This window comes from Mirounga leonina, unplaced genomic scaffold (assembly GCF_011800145.1).
Source record: "Mirounga leonina isolate KUSES-001 unplaced genomic scaffold, KU_Mleo_1.0 Mir_128, whole genome shotgun sequence".
In the NCBI taxonomy this organism is placed as follows: Eukaryota; Metazoa; Chordata; class Mammalia; order Carnivora; family Phocidae; genus Mirounga; species Mirounga leonina.
Window position 1 is genome coordinate 32,078,722 of NW_023270320.1, and position 20,129 is coordinate 32,098,850.

Genomic DNA, 20,129 nt, shown 5'->3' on the forward strand with positions numbered 1-20,129 from the left:
TTTCTGATGCTTCTTTTTAGCTGAATATATCTCAACTGCTTAAGAATGCTTGACACATGAGATGCCAAATAAGTATCTGTTCAATGAAACACTATCTGGGATGGAGATATGATAATATTTCAGTTATTAGCAAAGTGAGTGACTTTTTGCTCATTGGTAACAGGAGTCTAGTCCCTGAAAATGAAAAGGACTTTTTATTTGGATCAACATTGGACTTAATGCTCTAACAATTACAAAAACAACAACAAGATATCTTTGTGGAAAAAAATGCCTGCAGTTACCTTTTGTAACGTGTCTGTTTCAGATCATGCTCCACTAATTCTAGAAACAATGACAACTAAATAATTCCTGCTAAAACCTGGGAAAACTCAAAAGTTCCCAAAAAGGGTGAATTTTTTGAGAACTCCTACCAGAAACTGCTTACATTCTATATATTTGCCTGAGATTTATAGACTCTCAGAGCTGAATCTTTATCAAAAAAAACTTTTCTTCTGAAAACATTAATATTCAGTTTTGAAAAAAAAAAGACACAAGATAAAAATAAAAGTTAACCACCATCATAATCTTATCAGCATTTAGATAAAAATTATAGAGGACTTAAATTTTTTTCTAGATGTCTTTTTTCCAAAGCCTCTTAGTGTATTTTGCACATTCTTTCTTTTTTACCTGGGGATGAGTCAAACATATTTTTGTACTTTTTCGTGCCTTTTACAAATGTGCCACCAGCTTGGGGACAAAGTTTTTGCTTCAAAGGAGTACAATCCATGGAATAAGTAAGGATGCGCTGAATTGAGCAGATTATGTGACATGATCTCGATTAATAATCACTTGTCGAAAACAAAAAGAAAATAGTGTAGTGCAGCATGCAAATGAATCCAGACCAAGGTTGCTATGTGCTCATACACGCTACCGATATCCTGCATTCATGAGAGATGCAGATATCATGCCAAAGTAATCATTACAGATTTGTTTTCCATCTTTGTAAATCCTTGGATTCCTTCCACTGTGAGAGTAAAACATTCTAACAGAAGAATGTCTTACTTTCATTTTCACTTAATTTTTAGCTTTTATATTCCTTGTTTTTATTCTTTGAAAACTAAGTTGTAAGAGCTAGATCTCTGTCATGGTCTTTGCTTAGGTCAATGTAATACAGTAGTCCACTCTAGGTGGTACATTCAGGTCTTTCACTATGTCTATTCCTTTTTTTTTCTTTAAGATTTTATTTATTTATTTGTCAGAGAGAGAGCACAAGCAGGGGGAGTGGCAGGCAGAGAAGGCACAGGGAGAAGCAGACCCCCGCTGAGCAAGGAGCCCGATGCGGGACTCGATCCCAGGACTCTGGGATCATGACCTGAGCTGAAGACAGATGCTTAACCGACTGAGCCCCCCAGGCGTCCCTATCCCTAATTTTTTAAAACAGATTTTATTTGATACTACTGCTTGGCATGTAGGAATTTCACATGCATTGAAGATTATTGGTTTGACTTCAGTTTCCTTGTTTTTATGTGTTAGATACTGTATCCCCATGATAAGACGAAAATGAAGAAACTTTTCTGAAGGAAGAATGAGTAAGATGTAACAAATACCCCTTGAGAAAAGGACATTATTAAAAATGGCAAAATAACTTATTTTCACATTGATGGAGTTTTGTATACCTCCCTGCCCAGGGCTGGGAAACTTTAGGACAGTGATTTTTTTATTATGAAAGTTAAATTAACTTCTGTTCTGTAATGTATGGTGGACTGCCTACATTGTCCCAAAGCCTTCTTTTAAAGATTGCTTCAAGCCTCACCTGGAGTTAATAGTGCCTTACAGAATAGCAGCTCTGACCACTAATATGGTTGGTAATTTTGCGTGAGCAAGAACTGATAAGGATAGAGACCGTGAGAATATTGCGCTCTTGAAAAGCCTCAAAAGGTGTGGCATGGTAATGTGCACCCCATTATATGAGGAATGGTGTCTTGTCATTGGATTAAAAAGAAAAGCTTAGAAAATAAAGTTTGGTGCTGCTTACATAAAATGGATTTATAAAAAATGTTGACAAAAATGAGGAAAAAAAATTAAAGGAATAATGTCTAACTAAGATTAATAAAAATTAAATGTATTTTCTTCTTAACAGAAAGAAAAATCATCAGAAAAGGAAGAAGGAAAAAAAGAATTAGAGACATATTGTCAAGAAGGAGAGGCCTTCAGAAGGTAAGTTGTTTGTTTCAAGTTTTTATTTAAATTCTAGTTCATTAACATATAGTGTAATATTGGCTTCAGGAGTAGAATTTAGTGATTCATCACTTACATATTCATTCACTTATGTATAACACCCAGTGCTCATCACAACAGGTGCCCTTCTAATACCCATCACCCATCAGCCCATCCCCCCACCCACCTCCCTCCATCAACCCTCAGTTTGTTCTCTAGAGTTAAGAGTCTCTCATGGTTTGCCTCCCTCTTTTTTTTTTTTTTTTTCTCATTCCCCTATGTTCATCTGTTTTGTTTCTTAAATTCAACATATGACTGAAATCATACGGTATTTGTCTTTCTCTAACTGACTTGTTTTGTGGTAAGTTTTTTTCTAACTCCAGCTTTAAGTACGAACTGAGTTCTAAGAGCGAATTAAATGAGATATGCCTTGTTGTGTAACTGTCTAGATCAGAGCCTAAAACATAACTAAAATAGACTAAAATAACTCCTCCAGGTATTAATGAAGAAATAAGATGATAATACGGGCTGAACTATGGACTATGGGACAAATTAATCCCAGTTATTTCTTTCTTTTTAGTAAATAAAGTTTTATTAGAACACAGTCATGCTCATCAATTTGCATATTGTCTGGTCCATGGCAACTTTTATGAAACAATGGTTAAGTAGTCACAGCAGAGGTTATACCTATACAGCCTACAAAGCCTAAAATATTTACTATATGGCACTTTGTAGAAAAATTGTACTGATCTGGGTGTTAGAATCCCAGGAAAAGACTCCTGGAGAAAGTGAGCCTTTTTTTTTTAACAGCATTTTTTTTTTTTTTTATTATGTTAACCACCATACATTACATCATTAGTTTTTGATGTAGTGTTCCATGATTCATTGTTTGCGTATAACACCCAGTGCTCCATGCAGAACGTGCCCTCTTTAATACCCATCACCAGGCTAACCCATCCCCCCACACCCCTCCCCTCTAGAACCCTCAGTTTGTTTCTCAGAGTCCATAGTCTCTCATTGTTCATCTTGCCCTCCGATTTCCCTCTTCATTTTTCCCTTCCTGCCTTTGTAAATTTCTTACATACCGTTAGGAAAAAGAGAAAAGTAAGATTTATTAAATGATGATTTTATGCTAAGTGTTGGGATGGAACACTGTCACATGTGCTTGCAAAATCTCTAGGTGATAGGCACCAATATCATTTAACAAATGAGGAAACCAAGAGTCAGAATCTGCAAAATACTGCCCAGCCGAGGGTCTCTTCAAACTCTTGTGAGAGTTCTATAGTACACAAGTGTGTCACATTTAAGGAGATGCCATTTGTCCACAGTCATAATTGTTGTAATAAATATACAAATACATCATCTGGTAGTTGGCAATAATATGTATGTTACAACAAATCATTATTACAACAGTTGGAAGTAAAGCATGTTGAGATAGGACACCATTAGTTTGAACTTACATGAATGAAGAGGCCATATGGGCTATTGATAGTGATTAGTAATATGATACTATACCATATTGAAATAATGAATTAGCATATTGAATTGGAATGAAAAACTAGATAAAGAAAACATGAACAAAGATTTCAATTAGCAGTGAGCATGATATGTGCTTTGGGCTTTTTCCCCACAGTGAAATCATATGAGACCATTAAGATATAAATGAACATAGAGAGAACAAAAAGACAGCCCCATATTTTGCCACATAAAGTTGTTACCTATTCTTTATGGAGACCACTTTTGTGCATACCCTGATTCTGGTGTGCTATTAAAATGTAAATTTTGTAGCAACACTAATAACTGAGAATTTCTGTGAAGTGTATGCATCTCACATAAAGCTGGTCTCCTTTTTATATTAAAGGAAAATGCCTAGGTTACAGTTTAATATTTAGAATTACAGGATTTAGCTCTAAATATATTGGCCAAATATCTGCAGGAAATAAAATCTTCTATATATGGTGTATATACTTACAAAATAAAGCCAATCTTATATTGGTAGCTCTTAAGGTCATTATATATAAATAACACTATTAGCATTTTCACAGATTCTAATGAAACAAATTCTGAGCCATTTATATTAGCCTAAGTGTAATATATACATATATATGCATATTACTAAAATGGCTTCTAACTGAATATTTAATGACTTTACTGTTTCTGAATTTTTTTCCCTTCAGTAAATTTTAAAATGGTGTTAGAGTGATATAAACACATTTACTAAGCAAGTTTAAGAATAAATTTAGTGATATTCTAGAAATTGGTACAATGTAGCCCAAATGAAGGAGAGCTTATTTAATTAGAGGGATTTCACAGTAGGGCTGATATCTCAACTGACTTTGAGAAAACAGGTAGGATTTGGACTGATAGACTTGCTTTCTTCCTGCTGCACCTCTGACAGAAAGCCATTGTGAGGGTAAGTAGGTAGAAGTTCCCAGCAGACATTGGGAGTAGAAGTCTTGCAGAAGTCAGTCCAAGGATGCACATTTTGGGGCCCTTCTCTCTAAATAAACAAAAAATAATTTTGTGCACACAAGATCACTAAGGGTGACCAGTGCCAAATATTGGGGGATACCCATGACCGGCTGTCACACAGAGTGAAGGTAAGCATGGGAAGCAGAAGTACCAAAGAAGTTGTGAGAGAGGACTACTGACCTTCAAAGAAGTGGTTACAGCATCAAATGCTCTAGAGAAGAAAAACAAAAGGAGGGAGGGGAAAGGATGATGGACTTTGTCAGCTCCAAGATTAAAAACAATAACACTGGACCAAACAATTCCACCAGACGTGAAAATTAAGGGCAGAGAAAGCACATACATACCTGTCCCTTGATGGTTTGTAACAAACTCAGAAACTGGTGTTTGGGAAAAGGTAAGAGTTCCTAAATTTGTCTTTTAGCTTATGTGTGTGCGCGCACACATGCATCGTGTGTGCATAGACATGTGTGTGATTAATTTGGAGGACAGGTGAACTCTGAGCATGCTTATTTGTCACACTGTAAATGAAATTAAAGATATAGGAGATTGAAGGTAGCCGATGTCAGAAAATATTGAATGTACTAGTGATAGAAACAGCTGATAACACATAAGAGCAATATTGACTAAAATTTAAAAAGAAACTCAGGGGTTCTTTGAAATATACCTGAAACCAGAAGTAAATATATTGAGCACCACATACACAGCAATCATAGATATCTGGGAATTTCACAATTAGTTTCTGCTGTTATCTATTGGACCTAGAATATTTTGGTATAGTTACTTTACTTTTCTGTTTAATAAATTTAGCATTATCTTACACATAAATATTTAAGTCAAATTAATAAGACATTTTTAGACATAAGAAACTATTTTTAATTATCTTTCAAAAATACAACTTTCCTCAGAATGAGCATCTTTAAAAAAATCACACTATCTGGGATGCCTGGGTGGCTCAGTTGGTTAAGCAGCTGCCTTCTGCTCAAGTCATGATCTCAGGGTCCTGGGATCGAGTCCCACATCGGGCTCCTTGCTCAGCGGGAAGCCTGCTTTTCCCTTTGCCTGCTGCTCCCCCCGGCTTGTGCTCTCTCTCGCTCTCTCTCTGACAAATAAATAAAATCTTTAAAAAATAAAAAAAATCTCACTATCTAAAAAACCTCCACCCCACTCAAAAAATAAGTGAAAAACTAAGGATCTTTGAGAGTGAACTAGAGAAAATAAAATTACCTGCAACACAAATTTATGTAGCAATGAAAAAAAATAAATCAGATACTCCTGATTTCAGCCTCTTCTGAAGTATTTCCCTGGAGTTGGGTACAGCTTCCTCTCAACTAGCAGCATACTTAGCCCTTTTGTCTCCTCTGCCCCCTCCACAAAATCTCCTCTTAGTGTGGGATTTGGGTACTCTGCCCTCACCTCACCCATAAAACCTCACCCCTTAAGGCAAACCATCATTATCAAATTTCTTGGATTGTCTCGCTTTTAAAAGTGAGGTAATTTCTGGTCAAGGAAAGTCCATAACCTTCAAAAAGTAAGGGGATCAATCTATCTTCAGTAGAAAAATGACTCTTGCTCTTTTGCGTGAGACCACAACAGCAAATCAATTCTCAATTGTTTTTTTATTATTTTTGTCTTTGCAATTCTTTTGACAATAATCATTCAGTGTTTGAATACTTCCAGTGTAACCTTGCTACATCCCAACGCAGTTCACTCCTGTGTAGGATGGTACCATTAGGCAGAAAGACAACAATGGCCACTGAGGCAGGACCAAAAAGCTGCCTCAGGAGGCATTCCCTCTGTGGAGAAAGACCTAGAGCTTTCACATGCTCCCTTAGCTCTTTTAAACCTGTAGGTCCCTATTCACTTAGTCAGCGCCTTGATTAGTCTTAGTTTCTTTTTTTTTTTAAGATTTTATTTATTTATTTGAGAGAGAGAATGAGACAGAGAGAGAGAGCATGAGAGGGGGGAGGATCAGAGGGAGAAGCAGGCTCCCCGCCGAGCAGGGAGCCCGATGCGGGACTCAATCCCAGGACTCCAGGATCATGACCTGAGCTGAAGGCAGTCGCTTAACCAACTGAGCCACCCAGGTGCCCGATTAGTCTTAGTTTCTATACTGAATTCCGTATGTACTTCAGAGTCTCTACCCAAGACCACTTTCTGATTTTGACAGTCCTTAATGGCCCTCAACCCTTACTGAGATGCCTCTTATTTCTTATATGTTTTAAATCAACAGTTTCTCACCTTGCCTCTTCCTGTAGCACCTGGCAATGGCACCTCCACGAATATCCCAGAAAGAAGGAGATACGGAGATATTTTTACCTATTTTGTAATCAAAGATACATTTCTTTCATCCCCCTGTGCCACTACCTTTCAAGAGGGAAACAAGCAAACGGACAAGAGCGGTATGCCAAGTTGTGTCAGTTGGAGCACGTGCATATCCTCTTCCGTTTAGGAATAGGATTTCCACAGAGCCATCTCACGGTGGCCACATTTTGGTCTCAAACACGTCTCAGTATCCTCATTCACTGAATGATCTGTAAGTGAGATGAACTGGACTACCATAGATCACATTCAGCGTGGTGACTGTTCCAGTCTAATGGAATGGGCTGCAGGGGTAGGGAGGGGGAGTGCCTCCAGTCTTCTAAGTAAGAAGCAGTAGGGGAAAATTAACCAAATCTCATGGATAGTTCAAATTCATAATACGACAGGATCGTATTTTATATATTCGATTTTTATGATTCACTGGGGCCCATGAGTTATCAGTGGATGGTACATTTGTGCCCACTGCAAAGGACACGGAGCATAGTTTTAGCATTTAAAATCATTACACAAATTTACAGTTGTATGTCTTGCTTGATGACATTTTTCAGTCACGTCCATGATTTATCTAATGCTTGGCCTACCACATAACATCAAATTATAACATTGTTCCTATGAGGAAATATAAAATTTTTATAACAATCTGTTCTACAGTCAGGCTTCTAAGAATGCATTGTGGTGACAAGTAGGAACATGCCATAGCAGCTTTATGAACTCTACTTAGCACAGATTTATGATTAAAGGATAAAATGCCCCTAGTGAATATTTAACAGCTTTTGTAAATCAAAATTTTAAATGTTTTTTTACCCTTAACCTTTAAAACCCTGCTTCAGGACTACCTCTCTGACATATACTTTTCTTGTGCTCCTGTCCTGAGAGGAGTCTCCTCGAGATGCCATCTGCTGGGTTCATTTCACACTAAATATATCCTGCCTTGTACTGCAGCCATACTTCCCTAGTTTTTCTTTTGTATGCCTATCAGTGTGGTGTTATTTACATGGGAAGACAAGTTTCATTAGACTGAATTAAAGAATACACACTATACTGTTTTTAGAAAAGGCAGTTCAACCATGTACACATTAACTGTGGTCTAATAAAAACATGATGATCTAGGAACATGTATGCCTCGATTTACCCAGAGTTCACTGCCTTTATACACACACTATAGAAAGTAAAATCATTGAGCAAAATACTAAACCCAACTCATGGAACAAAAGTTTATAAACATGCTCATGAGAACAATTTCTGAATAGAACATAATTTTAAATATTTTTAAAGTATTACAGCATAGACCATGTTATTTATTATTTAGAAAATAAAGTTACTTGGAGGACTTCAGGTATAAAACACCTTAGATTACTAAAGAACCACTCTGAAGATATTTATATTTAGATACTTATCTCAAAAAAGTCTCGACGTATAATTCCAATTGTAAAGAAGTCTTGTCAGCCAATATCGAAAGATCTATGTTCAAACACCAGTGTTTGGCAGAGTATGAAGATATCATCATAAAACTCACTCTGCCCTCAATGGATCATTATGGATGAAGTTATTATAACTAGAATCTGACCTTATGCTGCTATAAAACTGTTTTTCCCCAAGATAATATGATGTCAGTTGGTTTAGCAACCAGATCTTAACCTTCAGAGTGAGAACATTACGTGAATGAACATTTAAACGCTCTTATACATGAGAAATGAATTTCCCTGTCCATTCTATTAAATACCTTAATAATGTAGAGACCACTCTATGTAGCAGTATTTTCTGTTACTCTGAAATATAAAAAGTCTATTACTCCTAAAATAGTAATAACAGATAACAGCATCCAGTACTCACTAAGAGTTTTTCTGAGACAGCCCCTTGGAAGACACCCATGAAATAGATGAAATAGATGAAAATAGATGCTTTAACACAAATAATATTGTCTTCTCTCTAGCAGAACTGTTGGAAACAATTTTAAACATAAAGGTATTTAAATTAATCAGGGAAGTTTATTTAATTGCATTAGAGCTCTAATAGGAAAATGTCAGGCATTAGTTATGTTATATAAACTATCCAATAAATATGTATTGGATGTCTACTGTGCTCAGCTCCTATTCCAAACTTTGGAGATAAAATGACAAATCAAAGAGACATAGTCTCATCTCACTCAGAATGCAGTCTGTGGAGATTCTGGAGAAAAGGAAGCCAGAACACAAAATACAGTGATTTTGTTGCTACTAGTTGAGTAAGAGAAGGAGAAAACTGGAAAAGGTTAAGGAGGGAGGGAGAGAAAGGGAGGGAGAGATAGAATGAAAATTAAACTTTCAAAAACCTAAAAGCAACTTAACTGTAGAATAAAATGTTAGGTAGATGGTGGAATGGAAGAGATTAATGAAAATGAGTCTAGGATACTAGAGAAGAGAGTGAGGCCTTTGGTAGTCTTAAGGACTTTGGATTTTTTCCATGTGGGGAAAAATGCATAAATATCATTTGAATCTATCAAAATAAGCAAACTCCTTTAAATGGACTAGGGTTTGTTTTGTCACTTGTCTCTTTTAATGTTTTGGTTTCTTTCTCTTGGAGCTGATGCTAAGAATCATGGCAGAAATTTGGTGGAACAATAATTGAATTATGGGCCTCATTTCATAAATAATCCTACCTAGATCAAGGTTTGGTTCCTTAACCGGTAAAAAGAGTTCTATTATGCTCTCTAATTGTAAAAGATTTAAGAAATCAGATTTTCTTTACTTTTTTAAAAAGATTTATTTACTTATTTGAGAGAGAGAGAAAGAAAGCATGGGGGAGGGGCAGAGGGAGAGAGCAACTTAAGCAGACTCCGTGCTGAGTGTGAAGTCCCACTCGGGGTTGGTACCTCACAACCCCGAGATCATGACCTGAGCCGGAACCAAGAGTCGGATACTTAACTGACTACCACCCAGGTGTCCTAAGAGATCAGATTTTCAATAAACGATTCTTCCAAGGTACTAATAAATTGGTAAAGGCACAGTATAATAAAGTGAAAGTTCAGGTAAAGTATTCTATTAAATGATGAATACTGATAAGAGAATATTAGGTGAAAAGGTCATAAGTATGCTACAGAAGTCTGTCCCCATCTAACAAAAAGCAATACAATTTTAATTTCTGCTCATATATAAAATAGGAGATATTTAATATTTGACCTATCTAACCCACATGCCTTGTTAAATTTTATTTTAAGCTACTCCTGTCACCTTTGTTGAATAGTTAAACCAAATAGCGATGTAAGAATTGCACGTTTATAGGTTAAAAGATACATGATTAAACTATTATAAGCTCATGGTACTGATGCAGTCTCTAATACATTTTTATTTTGGTTTTTAGTTTATTCCATCATTTAAAATAATGCAACAGTGTTAGTCTTTGATAAGTTTTATGCCTCCAAAATAGATTGCAATTATTAAAGTGCTGTGAAAGGGAACTTTCCCATTATATTACAACAAAACTGAGATTAAAAAAACAGCAGTTTCCTATATATTCCACTCCCCCCCACATGCATAGCCTTCCTGAGTATCATTATCACCCCCCAGAATGGTATATTTGCTATCAAGGGTGAACCTACAGTAACACATCATCATCACCAAAGTAAATAGTTTACATTAGGATGCACTCAGTGTTGTGTATTCTTGGGACTGGACAAATGTGTAATAATATGTATCTGTTACTCTAATATCATAGAAAGTATTTCACTCTCCTAAAAATCCTCTATCTTCTATCTGTTCATTTCTCCTTACTGCCCCCACTCCTTACCCTCTGGAAACAACTGATCTTTCTTGCCAGTTTTGCCTTTTCAGATCAGCTTCTTTCATTTAGTATATGCATTTAAGGTTCCTTCATGTCTTTTCATGGCTTGATAGTTACATTGCTTTTTAGTGCTGAATAATATTCCATTCCTTGGATGTACTACAGTTTATTCATCCATTCACCTCCTGAAGAGTATCCTGGTCACTCTAACTTTTTGCAATTATAAATAATGCTGTCATAAACATCTGTGTGTGGCTTTTTATGTGAACATAAATTTACAACTCCTTTGGGTAAATATCAAGAAACAGGATTGTTGGATTGCATGGCAAGAGTACCTTTAGTTGTTAAATAAACCACCAAATTGTCTCCTCAAGTGGCTGTGTCATCTTGCCTTCTCACCAGTGATGTATGAGAGTTCCTGTTGCTCCACATCCTCACTCGCACTTTGTATTGTCAGTGTTAGGGATTTTGGCCATGCTACTGGGTGTGTACGGGTATCTCGTGGTTATTTCAAGTTGCATGGATCATGTCTTTGATATTGTATCTAAAAATCCATCACCATACCCAAGGTATCTAGGATTCCTCCCATGTTCTCTTCCAAGAGTTTCATGGCTATGCATTTCACATAGGTCTGTGATCCATTTGAGCTACTCTTTGTGAAGAGTGGAAGGTTTGAATCTACATTCATCCTTTTGCATGTAGGTGTCCTTTTGTTAGAGCACCATTTATTGAAAAAACTACCTTTGTTTTATTGTATTGCCTTTTCTCCTTTGTTAGTGTTGACAGTATGGGACATCTATTTCTGGGCTCTCTATTCTGTTTCACTGATCTACTTGCCTAATTTTTCTTGAACATCATACTGCTTTGATTACTATAGCTTAACAGTAGGTCTTGAAGTTGGACAGCATAAGTCTTCCAACTTTGCTCTTTTCCTTTAATACTGTGTGGGTTAGTCTGGGTCTTTTTGACTCTCCATATACACTTTAGAATCAGTTTGCAAATATTCATAAAATTTCTTTCTTGCATTTTGATTGAGATAGTACATCTTGAAAATATTGAGTCTTCCCATCCATAAACATAGAATACTGCTCCACTTATTTAGTCCTTTGATTTCATTCATCAGAGTTTTAGAATTTTCCTCACCTAGATCTTGAACATTTTTATTAGATTTATACTTAAGTATTTCAATTTGTGGGGTGCTAATGTAAACTGTAGTATTTTAATTTCAAATTCCATTGTTCACTTTGGTACATAGGAAAGCTTTTGACTTTTGTTTATTAACCTTTGCTTCTAACTGCAACCTTACTATAAACCACTTATTAGTTCTAGGAGTTTCTTGGCAATTCCTTTAGATTATCTACATAGGCAATAATAACCATCTCTGATATTAATAATAATTGTATCCTCTGTTCTTATTAGCCAGCTATTGGCTTATCAATGTTATTGATCTTGGCTAAGAACCCGTTTTTGGTTTCATTGATTTTTTTTCTATTGATTTCCTATTTCCAATTTTATTGATTTCTGCTCCAATTCTTTTTCTTTTGCTTACTTTAATTTGCTTTTGTATGTCTAGTTTCCTAATATGGAAACTGAGGTTACTGATTTTTAGATATTCTTTTCTAATATATTTACTCAATGCTATAAATTTCCCTCTAAGCACTGCTTTCACTGCATCCTATGAATTTGGATAAATTGTATTTTCATTTAGTTTAATATTTTTTAAAATTTCTCATCATTTCATCTGTAACCCATGCCTAATTTAGAAGTGTATTGTTTAATCTTTACATATATGGGGATTTTCCAGTTATTTTTCTATTATTGATTTCTAGTTTAATTCCATTAAGATCTGAAAGCAGACTTTCTAGGATATTTATTCTTTATATTTATTAGGGCCTGTTTTATAGCCCAGAATGTGATCTGTCCTGATGAATGTTCTATGTCAGCTGGAGAAAAATGTGTACTGTCATGTTGGATGAAGTAGAATATAATGTCATTTATATCTAGTTGATTGATAGTGTTGTTGAGTTCAATTATGCTCTTAATGATTTTCTGCCTTCTGGATCTTTCCATTTCTGAGAGAAGTGTGCTGAAGTTTTCAACTTTAATAGTGGACTTCTCTCTTTCTCCTTGCACTTCTATCAATTTTGCTTAATGCAGTTTGAAACTCTGGTGTTTGAGACATACAAATTAGTAATTATTGGTCTTCCTAGAGAATTTACCCCCTTATTAGTATGTAATATGTTCTCTTGGTCCCTGGTAACTTTCCTTACTTTGAAGCCTGCTCTGTCTCAAATTAATATAGCTATTCTTGCTTTCTTTTCATTAGTGTTTATCATGGTATATTTTTCTCCATTCATTTAATTTTAATCATATGTGTCTTTATATTTAAAATAGGTTTCTTATGGAAAACATATAGCTGGGTTATGTTTTCTGGCCTACTCTGACAATTTTAATTGGTATGTTTAGGTCACTGAGAAACCAATTATTGATATACTGGATTATTATTACCTACTTTTGTTATCATTTCCTATTTATTGTGTTAGTTTATTCCTATTGTTGCCTTCCACTTTTTTTCTGTTTTGTATATTTTTAACTGAACATTTTTAATGATTCCATTTTCTCTCCTTCTTAGTACATCAAATGTACATTTTTTACCCTTTTTTTTAGTGGTTGTCCTAGATTTCTAAATATACTTTTACAGCTAATCCAAGTTCTCTTTCAAGTAACATTGTGCTACTTCATAGTAGTATCCATCTTTCTATCCATCCCTTATATTATTGCTGTCATTTATTTCACTTATACATAAACATATTTATACAGAAGCATACAAATTCAAATACATTGTTATTATTTTGAACAAATTATTTTGTGTTAGGTCAATTAAGAATAAGAAACATAAAGGTTGTTAACTTCATTCCTTCTTCAAGGATCTTCCTGTCTTTATGTAGACTCAGTGTCTGACTTGTATCATTTTCCTATTCTCTAAAGAACTTTTTTAACATTTCTTGCATGGAAAACAAATTCCCTCCATTTTTGTTTGTCTCAGATAGTCTTCAGTTCCTCTTCACTTTTGAAGAATAATTTCACAGGGTACAGAATTCTAGGTTTGTGTTTTTTTTTCCCCCAACATTCTAATTATTTCATTCCACTCCTCTTCTTGCTTCCATGATTTCTGAGAAGTCAGACATAACTCTTATCTTTGTTCCTCCACAGACTGGCTTTTTAAAGAATTTTTCTTAACCTCTCATTTTTTGTACTTTTAGAAGGATATGCCTGGGTAAAATTTTTTTGGACACTTATCTTCCTGTTTTTTTCTGAGCATCCTGGATCTAGGTTTGGTATTCAACATTAATTTGGAAAATATATTTGTCCTTATTGTTTCAAATATTTATTTTTCTTTCTCTCTTTTCCTTGTGATATTCTCATTACATTTATGTTGCACCTTTTGTAACTGACCCACATTCCTTGGACAGTCTTTTCTTTTTTTTCCTTTTAAAGTTTCCATTTTCTTGGTTTTTTGGCTTGAAGATTCTAACATATCCTCAGAGATTCTTTCCTCTCTTGTGTGTGGCCTACTTGTCAGTCCATCAAAAGCATTCTTCATTTCTGTTATGGTGTTTTTATATCTGGCATTTCTTTTCGGTTCTTAGAATTTCTATGTTTTCTTATCTTGACCCTCTGTTCCTGCATGCAATCTACTTTATCCATTAGAGCCCTTAGCACATTAGTCAAAGTTGTTTTAAACTACCCATATGGTAGTTCCATTATCCATGCCATGTCTGGGTCTGATGTTTCCCTGTTTCTTCAAATTATGTGTTTTGCCTTTTGGTATGACTTGTAACTTTTTTATGATAGGTACAGAGTATGCACTGGTTAAAAGACACTGCAGAAGGTGAGCCATTAGAAAGGTGGGTGTGAGATGTGAGGGAGGGGAAGAGTACTACTGTCCTATGATTAGGTCTCATTCTTTTAGTGAGCCTGTGTCTCTGGACTGTGAACTTGACAAGTTCTGTTTTTGTTGTTGTTGTTTTTCTCCTTTCTCGGGTGGGACAGGCTGGCTAGAGTGGCCTGGAGTTGGGCATTTCCATTACAGTCAATTAAGCTTCAATAATACCCCAGTAGATTAGGCTTCAATTAACTAGTTTACCCTGGTAACGGGCCCTGGTAAGAATACAGTGTTCTGAAGTCTTTAAAAAAAATCGTTCCTTTTCCCCTTTCCCTAAAGGCCTTCCGAGAAGCCTGAGAGGAGTTTTCTAAGATAGTTACTGTGGAATCTGGTTGAGCTCCTGGAAGTAAATCTCATAATGTTTTGCCCCTCCACCACTCCCCCCACTATAACTGAATCTCCCTGAGGATTTTAAATCTTCAACTTTTCCACAGTGAGCCTCCAATACTTCCATCAATTATGATTTAGGGTTTCCTACTCCAGCACTAATTTCTGTAGTGGTTTCAGCCTATGAGTCTGTTCCAGTTAACTGTGACTTCCCATTTTTCTGGTGTCTCCTAACCTGGAGGCAATGATTTGCCTGTGTCTTCTATTATGGATCTAAGAAGAGTTGTTGATTTTCAGTCTGTTCAGATTTTTACATGTTGTTAGGACAAAGTTGGTCTAACCTCCAAGCTTCTTCCATGCACAACTGGAAACTTGGCCATATCATTTTAGTATTTATTAATATTTACTTTTAATAACAGTGAAAAATTTTAAGGTAATAAAATACTTACATACTTAATACTCACTTAACTACTTATATAATTGTTTCTGTAACAATAAAAAGAAAATATACCAAGATTGTTCCCAACAGGAAAAAAAAAATTAAAAATTGTAATACAAGCATCTTTTAAATTATCACACACTTATAGTTTATTTAATTGGGAAGAGGTATGCTACAGAGAAGTGAACATTTAGTTATTTGGTTCACATTTTAGTTCTTGTTCAGGTTTTATTTTTACCTAGGTATAATCTAGAGATGTAGGTGGACTCACTGAAATTGTATACATTATTTTCTGTGTAGGTATAAAATTTTATTTATTTATTTATTTATTTATTTTTTGGCAAGAGTACCCATAACGTTTGAAACATCTCAAATAGATATGACCACAGAAACAAGTGGAAATTATTACTTGAATGTTTCAGAAACACTCTTCAACCAATAAGTATTTATAATGATATACTGAATGCTACAGTTTCATTTAGCTCTCAACCAACTTAGAAAAAAAAGGAAAATATCTCCAAATTTTGGGAAAGTCAATATCTTTGCCTACAGGTTCAAGAAAACACTTGAATTTTTAAGCTTATGTGTTTTTTTTTCCTGATTCTGTTGCTACAAACAAGTACTTTCATTACTGAATTAATGAATGCTACATAAAATCTCAAATTAATCAATTATCACTGTTATATAGGTGTTACAGGCTGAAATAGGTTTTTACAAAATCCGTATACTGGAACCCTAACCCTCAATGGCTAGGAATGTTACTGTATTTGAAGATAGATCCTTTAGAGATGGGAATAAGTTAAAATTTAAGTTAAGGCTATTAGGATGGACCCGAATCTGATCTTACTGGTGTCCTAACAAGAAGAAATTTGGACGGAGAGATGGAAGGGACACGTGTACAAAGATGAAACACCTGCATGTACCTCCCCAGAGGCTGTAGCTTGTCTTTATGATGGGGAGTTATTTTCCAAAGTTCTCCTAATGCAGACACGGCACACTCCTGTCCTCATACCCACAGGATCATGCTACGCAAACTCCCACCTGCAGGCTAACCTGCACCCTGATATGGAAACCATGTGCTTCATACACAGGGTGACACCATGACACACATGATGTGCCTGCCTGCCAGTCAATTCTCCTCTGCCCTGGATGGTTGTTCCTCATGGCCCCTCTACATGGATTGTGTGCACTTCAAGTCTCCCAACTACAGTGGCATTCCAGTTCCCACTGCATGCCCATGCACTGGACTCATCACACCTGCACATTTGAAGGTTATCATTTGATTACCAGGGAACTGGACAGCTCTAGCAGAAGCACAGGGAACTGGACAGCTCTAGCAGAAGCATCTATCTAGTGTATATCTTTGCCATCAAGTGGGCTGAAGCCACACCATCTCTAATGAGGTTTAATCCCGAGCCTTAGAAGGGGATCCCTTATTTCCAATCTTGTTCTTTCTTGATGACTCTCAATGCTCTAGGGTATCTGTTATCTTTATATCTTCATAAGTTTGTCTCCTAATATAGCTTCATAAACATTTATATTAAACTTCTGTATAAATAATTATGTCATTTCTGTCTCCTGACTGGACCCAGACTGATATGTGTGTTTTGCCTAATAAGGTATCAGATTTCTTATAAGCAAGGGCTTGGAAGAGTTGTGTGCTTGCAATTTCTCTTATTTCTCTGTAGCCATCATTAGAATATTCCAAAGAAACCTAGCCAGATGAAGGAATAGGATTGTAAACATGAAAAACACATGGAGGGGAGCAGAGTTTTCACAACCTTTGAGGTAGCAGAGCCAAGATCAGCAGAAGTGCCTAGGTGACACACACCTGACTGCGGATACATCAACGTGTACAGCTTTGACCAAAAATTGTGCCCAGTCCACACACTTGTTAGAAATATATGCTTGGGGTGCCTGGGTGGCTCAGTTGGTTAAGCGACTGCCTTCGGCTCAGGTCATGATCCTGGAGTCCTGGGATCGAGTCCCGCATCAGGAACCCTGCTCAGCAGGGAGTCTGCTTCTCCCTCTGACCCTCCCCCCTCTCATGCTCTCTCTCTCTCATTCTCTCTCTCAAATAAATAAATAAAATCTTTAGAAAAAAAAAAGAAATATATGCTTGTTGTTTGGAGGGTAATTCATTATGCAAGAATACTGTGGCAAAAGATAACTGATACAAGAACCCATATATACAAGGAAATCCTAAATCCTAAATTTTAACTCCATAATCGTCCAACCATATGAAGCCAATATTCCAAGTTTTTAAGATGAATATAGCAATATTAAAGGGAATTAAAGGAGAAATTTTAAAATCCCCCACTTTACATAGTTCAGTCTACCATAAAAGTTTCAGAACCTACAAAGAATAAGACAGAAACAATATAAATTGGCAAAAAGAAAAAAAAATTAACAAGCACCTCACTAAAGAGGATTATCAAAACATATGGAAAGTTGCTCCGCACTCTTAGTCTTCAGTGAGTTGCAAACTAAAAGCACAATGCAATACTACCACATGTGCACCATAATAGCTAAAGGAAAACAAAGCAAAATACAAGCAATACTCTTTCGGTTACCTATTGCAGCATACTGAACTACCTTACAACTAAATGGACTGAAGCATCTCAAATTTCTATCTCATGATTTCTGTCTCATGTCTTATGTTTCAAGAATTCTATCAGCCTTACTTTGGGAATTCCTGTGTTCTACATGGCACAAAAGGAAGTCCAGGGGCTGGACCAGTGGGGGATATTCAAAACAACTTCACTCATATGAAGGCATGGAAGGTTTGTGGGAAGGCTGGAATTAACTGGTACTGTCAAACCAGACCCTGCTAGCATGGTGGTCTGAGAGTGGTCAGGCAACCTACATGGTGGCTCAGAGCTCCAGATGAGGGGGTTTCAAGATGCCCACAGAGAGGAGGAGAAAGATGGCAGAGGAGTAGGAGACCTAAATTTTGTCTGGCCCCGGGAATTCAGCTAGGTAGGTATCAAACTATTAGGAGGGAGCCTCCGTCAGCCACTACCGGCAAGTGATAGATCCGCGGAGCACAAAATCGGAACTTTTAGAAGTCGGCTCCGCTGAGGGACGTCACTCGGTGGCTAAGTAGGGAATGGAACCCTCATGGGACAGTGTGATCTCAGGACCTTCGGGGTCACAGAAAGACCGGGGGTGCCTGAGTGCGGCAGAGCTCCCAGGTATCGGAGCAGGGAAGCCGGCTGCAGAGACGGAGCTGAGGTGCAGGCTCTCAGCTCGGGGTTGCCATAGACTGTGATCTGCTGCACAGTCGGGCCACTGCTCCTTTAGCAGGGACCCAACAAGTGGCAGATCCAGGGAGACTCCCCTTCCTCCCCGGGGAGGAGCAGCGTGGGAGCGCATTGCAGGGATCTGCTGGGTCTGGAGACTCCACACGGGGTCGTGCGCCAGAGATAGAAACGCTCGGTCCCAGACCGGGTGAGCACGGAGTGCGGCCGCAGACGAGGGAGACAGGAGTGATTGACTGCTTTTCTCTGGGGGCTCACTGAGGAGTGAGGCCCCGAGTTATCGGCTCCTCCGGCGGGGGGGGTGAGATTGTGAGGCTGCCATTTTCACTCTCGTCCTTCAAAGCTGTATGGAAAGCTTGCAGGGAACAAAAGCTCCCGAGAGCAAACCCCAGCAGATTACTTAGCCCGGACAGGCAAGGGCAGGGCAATTCCACCTCCGGCAAAGACATTTGGGAACCACGGCAACAGGTGCCTCCCCCAGAAGATCAGCAAGAACGGTCAGCCAAGACCAAGCTTACCGATCAATGAGAACAGCAGAACTCCAGCGCTAGGGCAATACAACACATAGAATTCATGGCTTTCCCCCCCCCAATTCTTTAGTCTTTCAAAGTTAATTTTTTAAATTTAAATTTAAATTTTCTTTTTTTTTCTATTTTTTTTGAATTTTTCTTTTTCCTTTTTTTAACCAACATCTTATCAATTCCTTTTTTTATAATGTTTTTAATTTTCATTTTAGAGTCATATTCTATCCCTTCATTGTAGTTAACCTTATTTTTTATATACATATAAGTTTTTCTCTCTTTAAAATTTTGGGATACAGTTTCTTCTAAAAGACCAAAATATATCCTAAATCTCTAATGTATGGCTTTGTTCTAGTCTCCTGCCTGATCACATTTGATCTTTTTTTTTTTTAATTTTTCTTTTTTCAACCAACTTATCAATTCCTTTTATAAAAGATTTTATAATTTTCATCTTTACAGTCATATTCCATCCCTTCATCGTATTTACCCTTATTTTTGTACATATGTTTTTCTTTCTTTAAATTTTGGGAGGCAGTTTCTTCTAACAGACCAAAATATGCCCAAAACCTAGTGTGTGGCTCTGATCTACTCACCAGCCTGATGATATTCTTTTTTTCTTTTCTTTCCCTTTTTTCCCCCTGGTTTCGGGTCTCTCCTGATTTGTTTAGTGTAAATTTTTCTGGGGTCATTGTTACCCTGTTAGCATTTTGTTCTCTCATTCATCTACTCTCCTCTGGACAAAATGACAAGATGGAAAAACTCACCTCAAAAAAAAGAAGAAGAGGCAGTACCGACTGTCAGAGACCTAATCAATATGGACACTAGTGAGATGTCAGAACTAGAGTTCAGAATGACAATTATAAAGATACTAGCTGGGCTTGAAAAAAGCA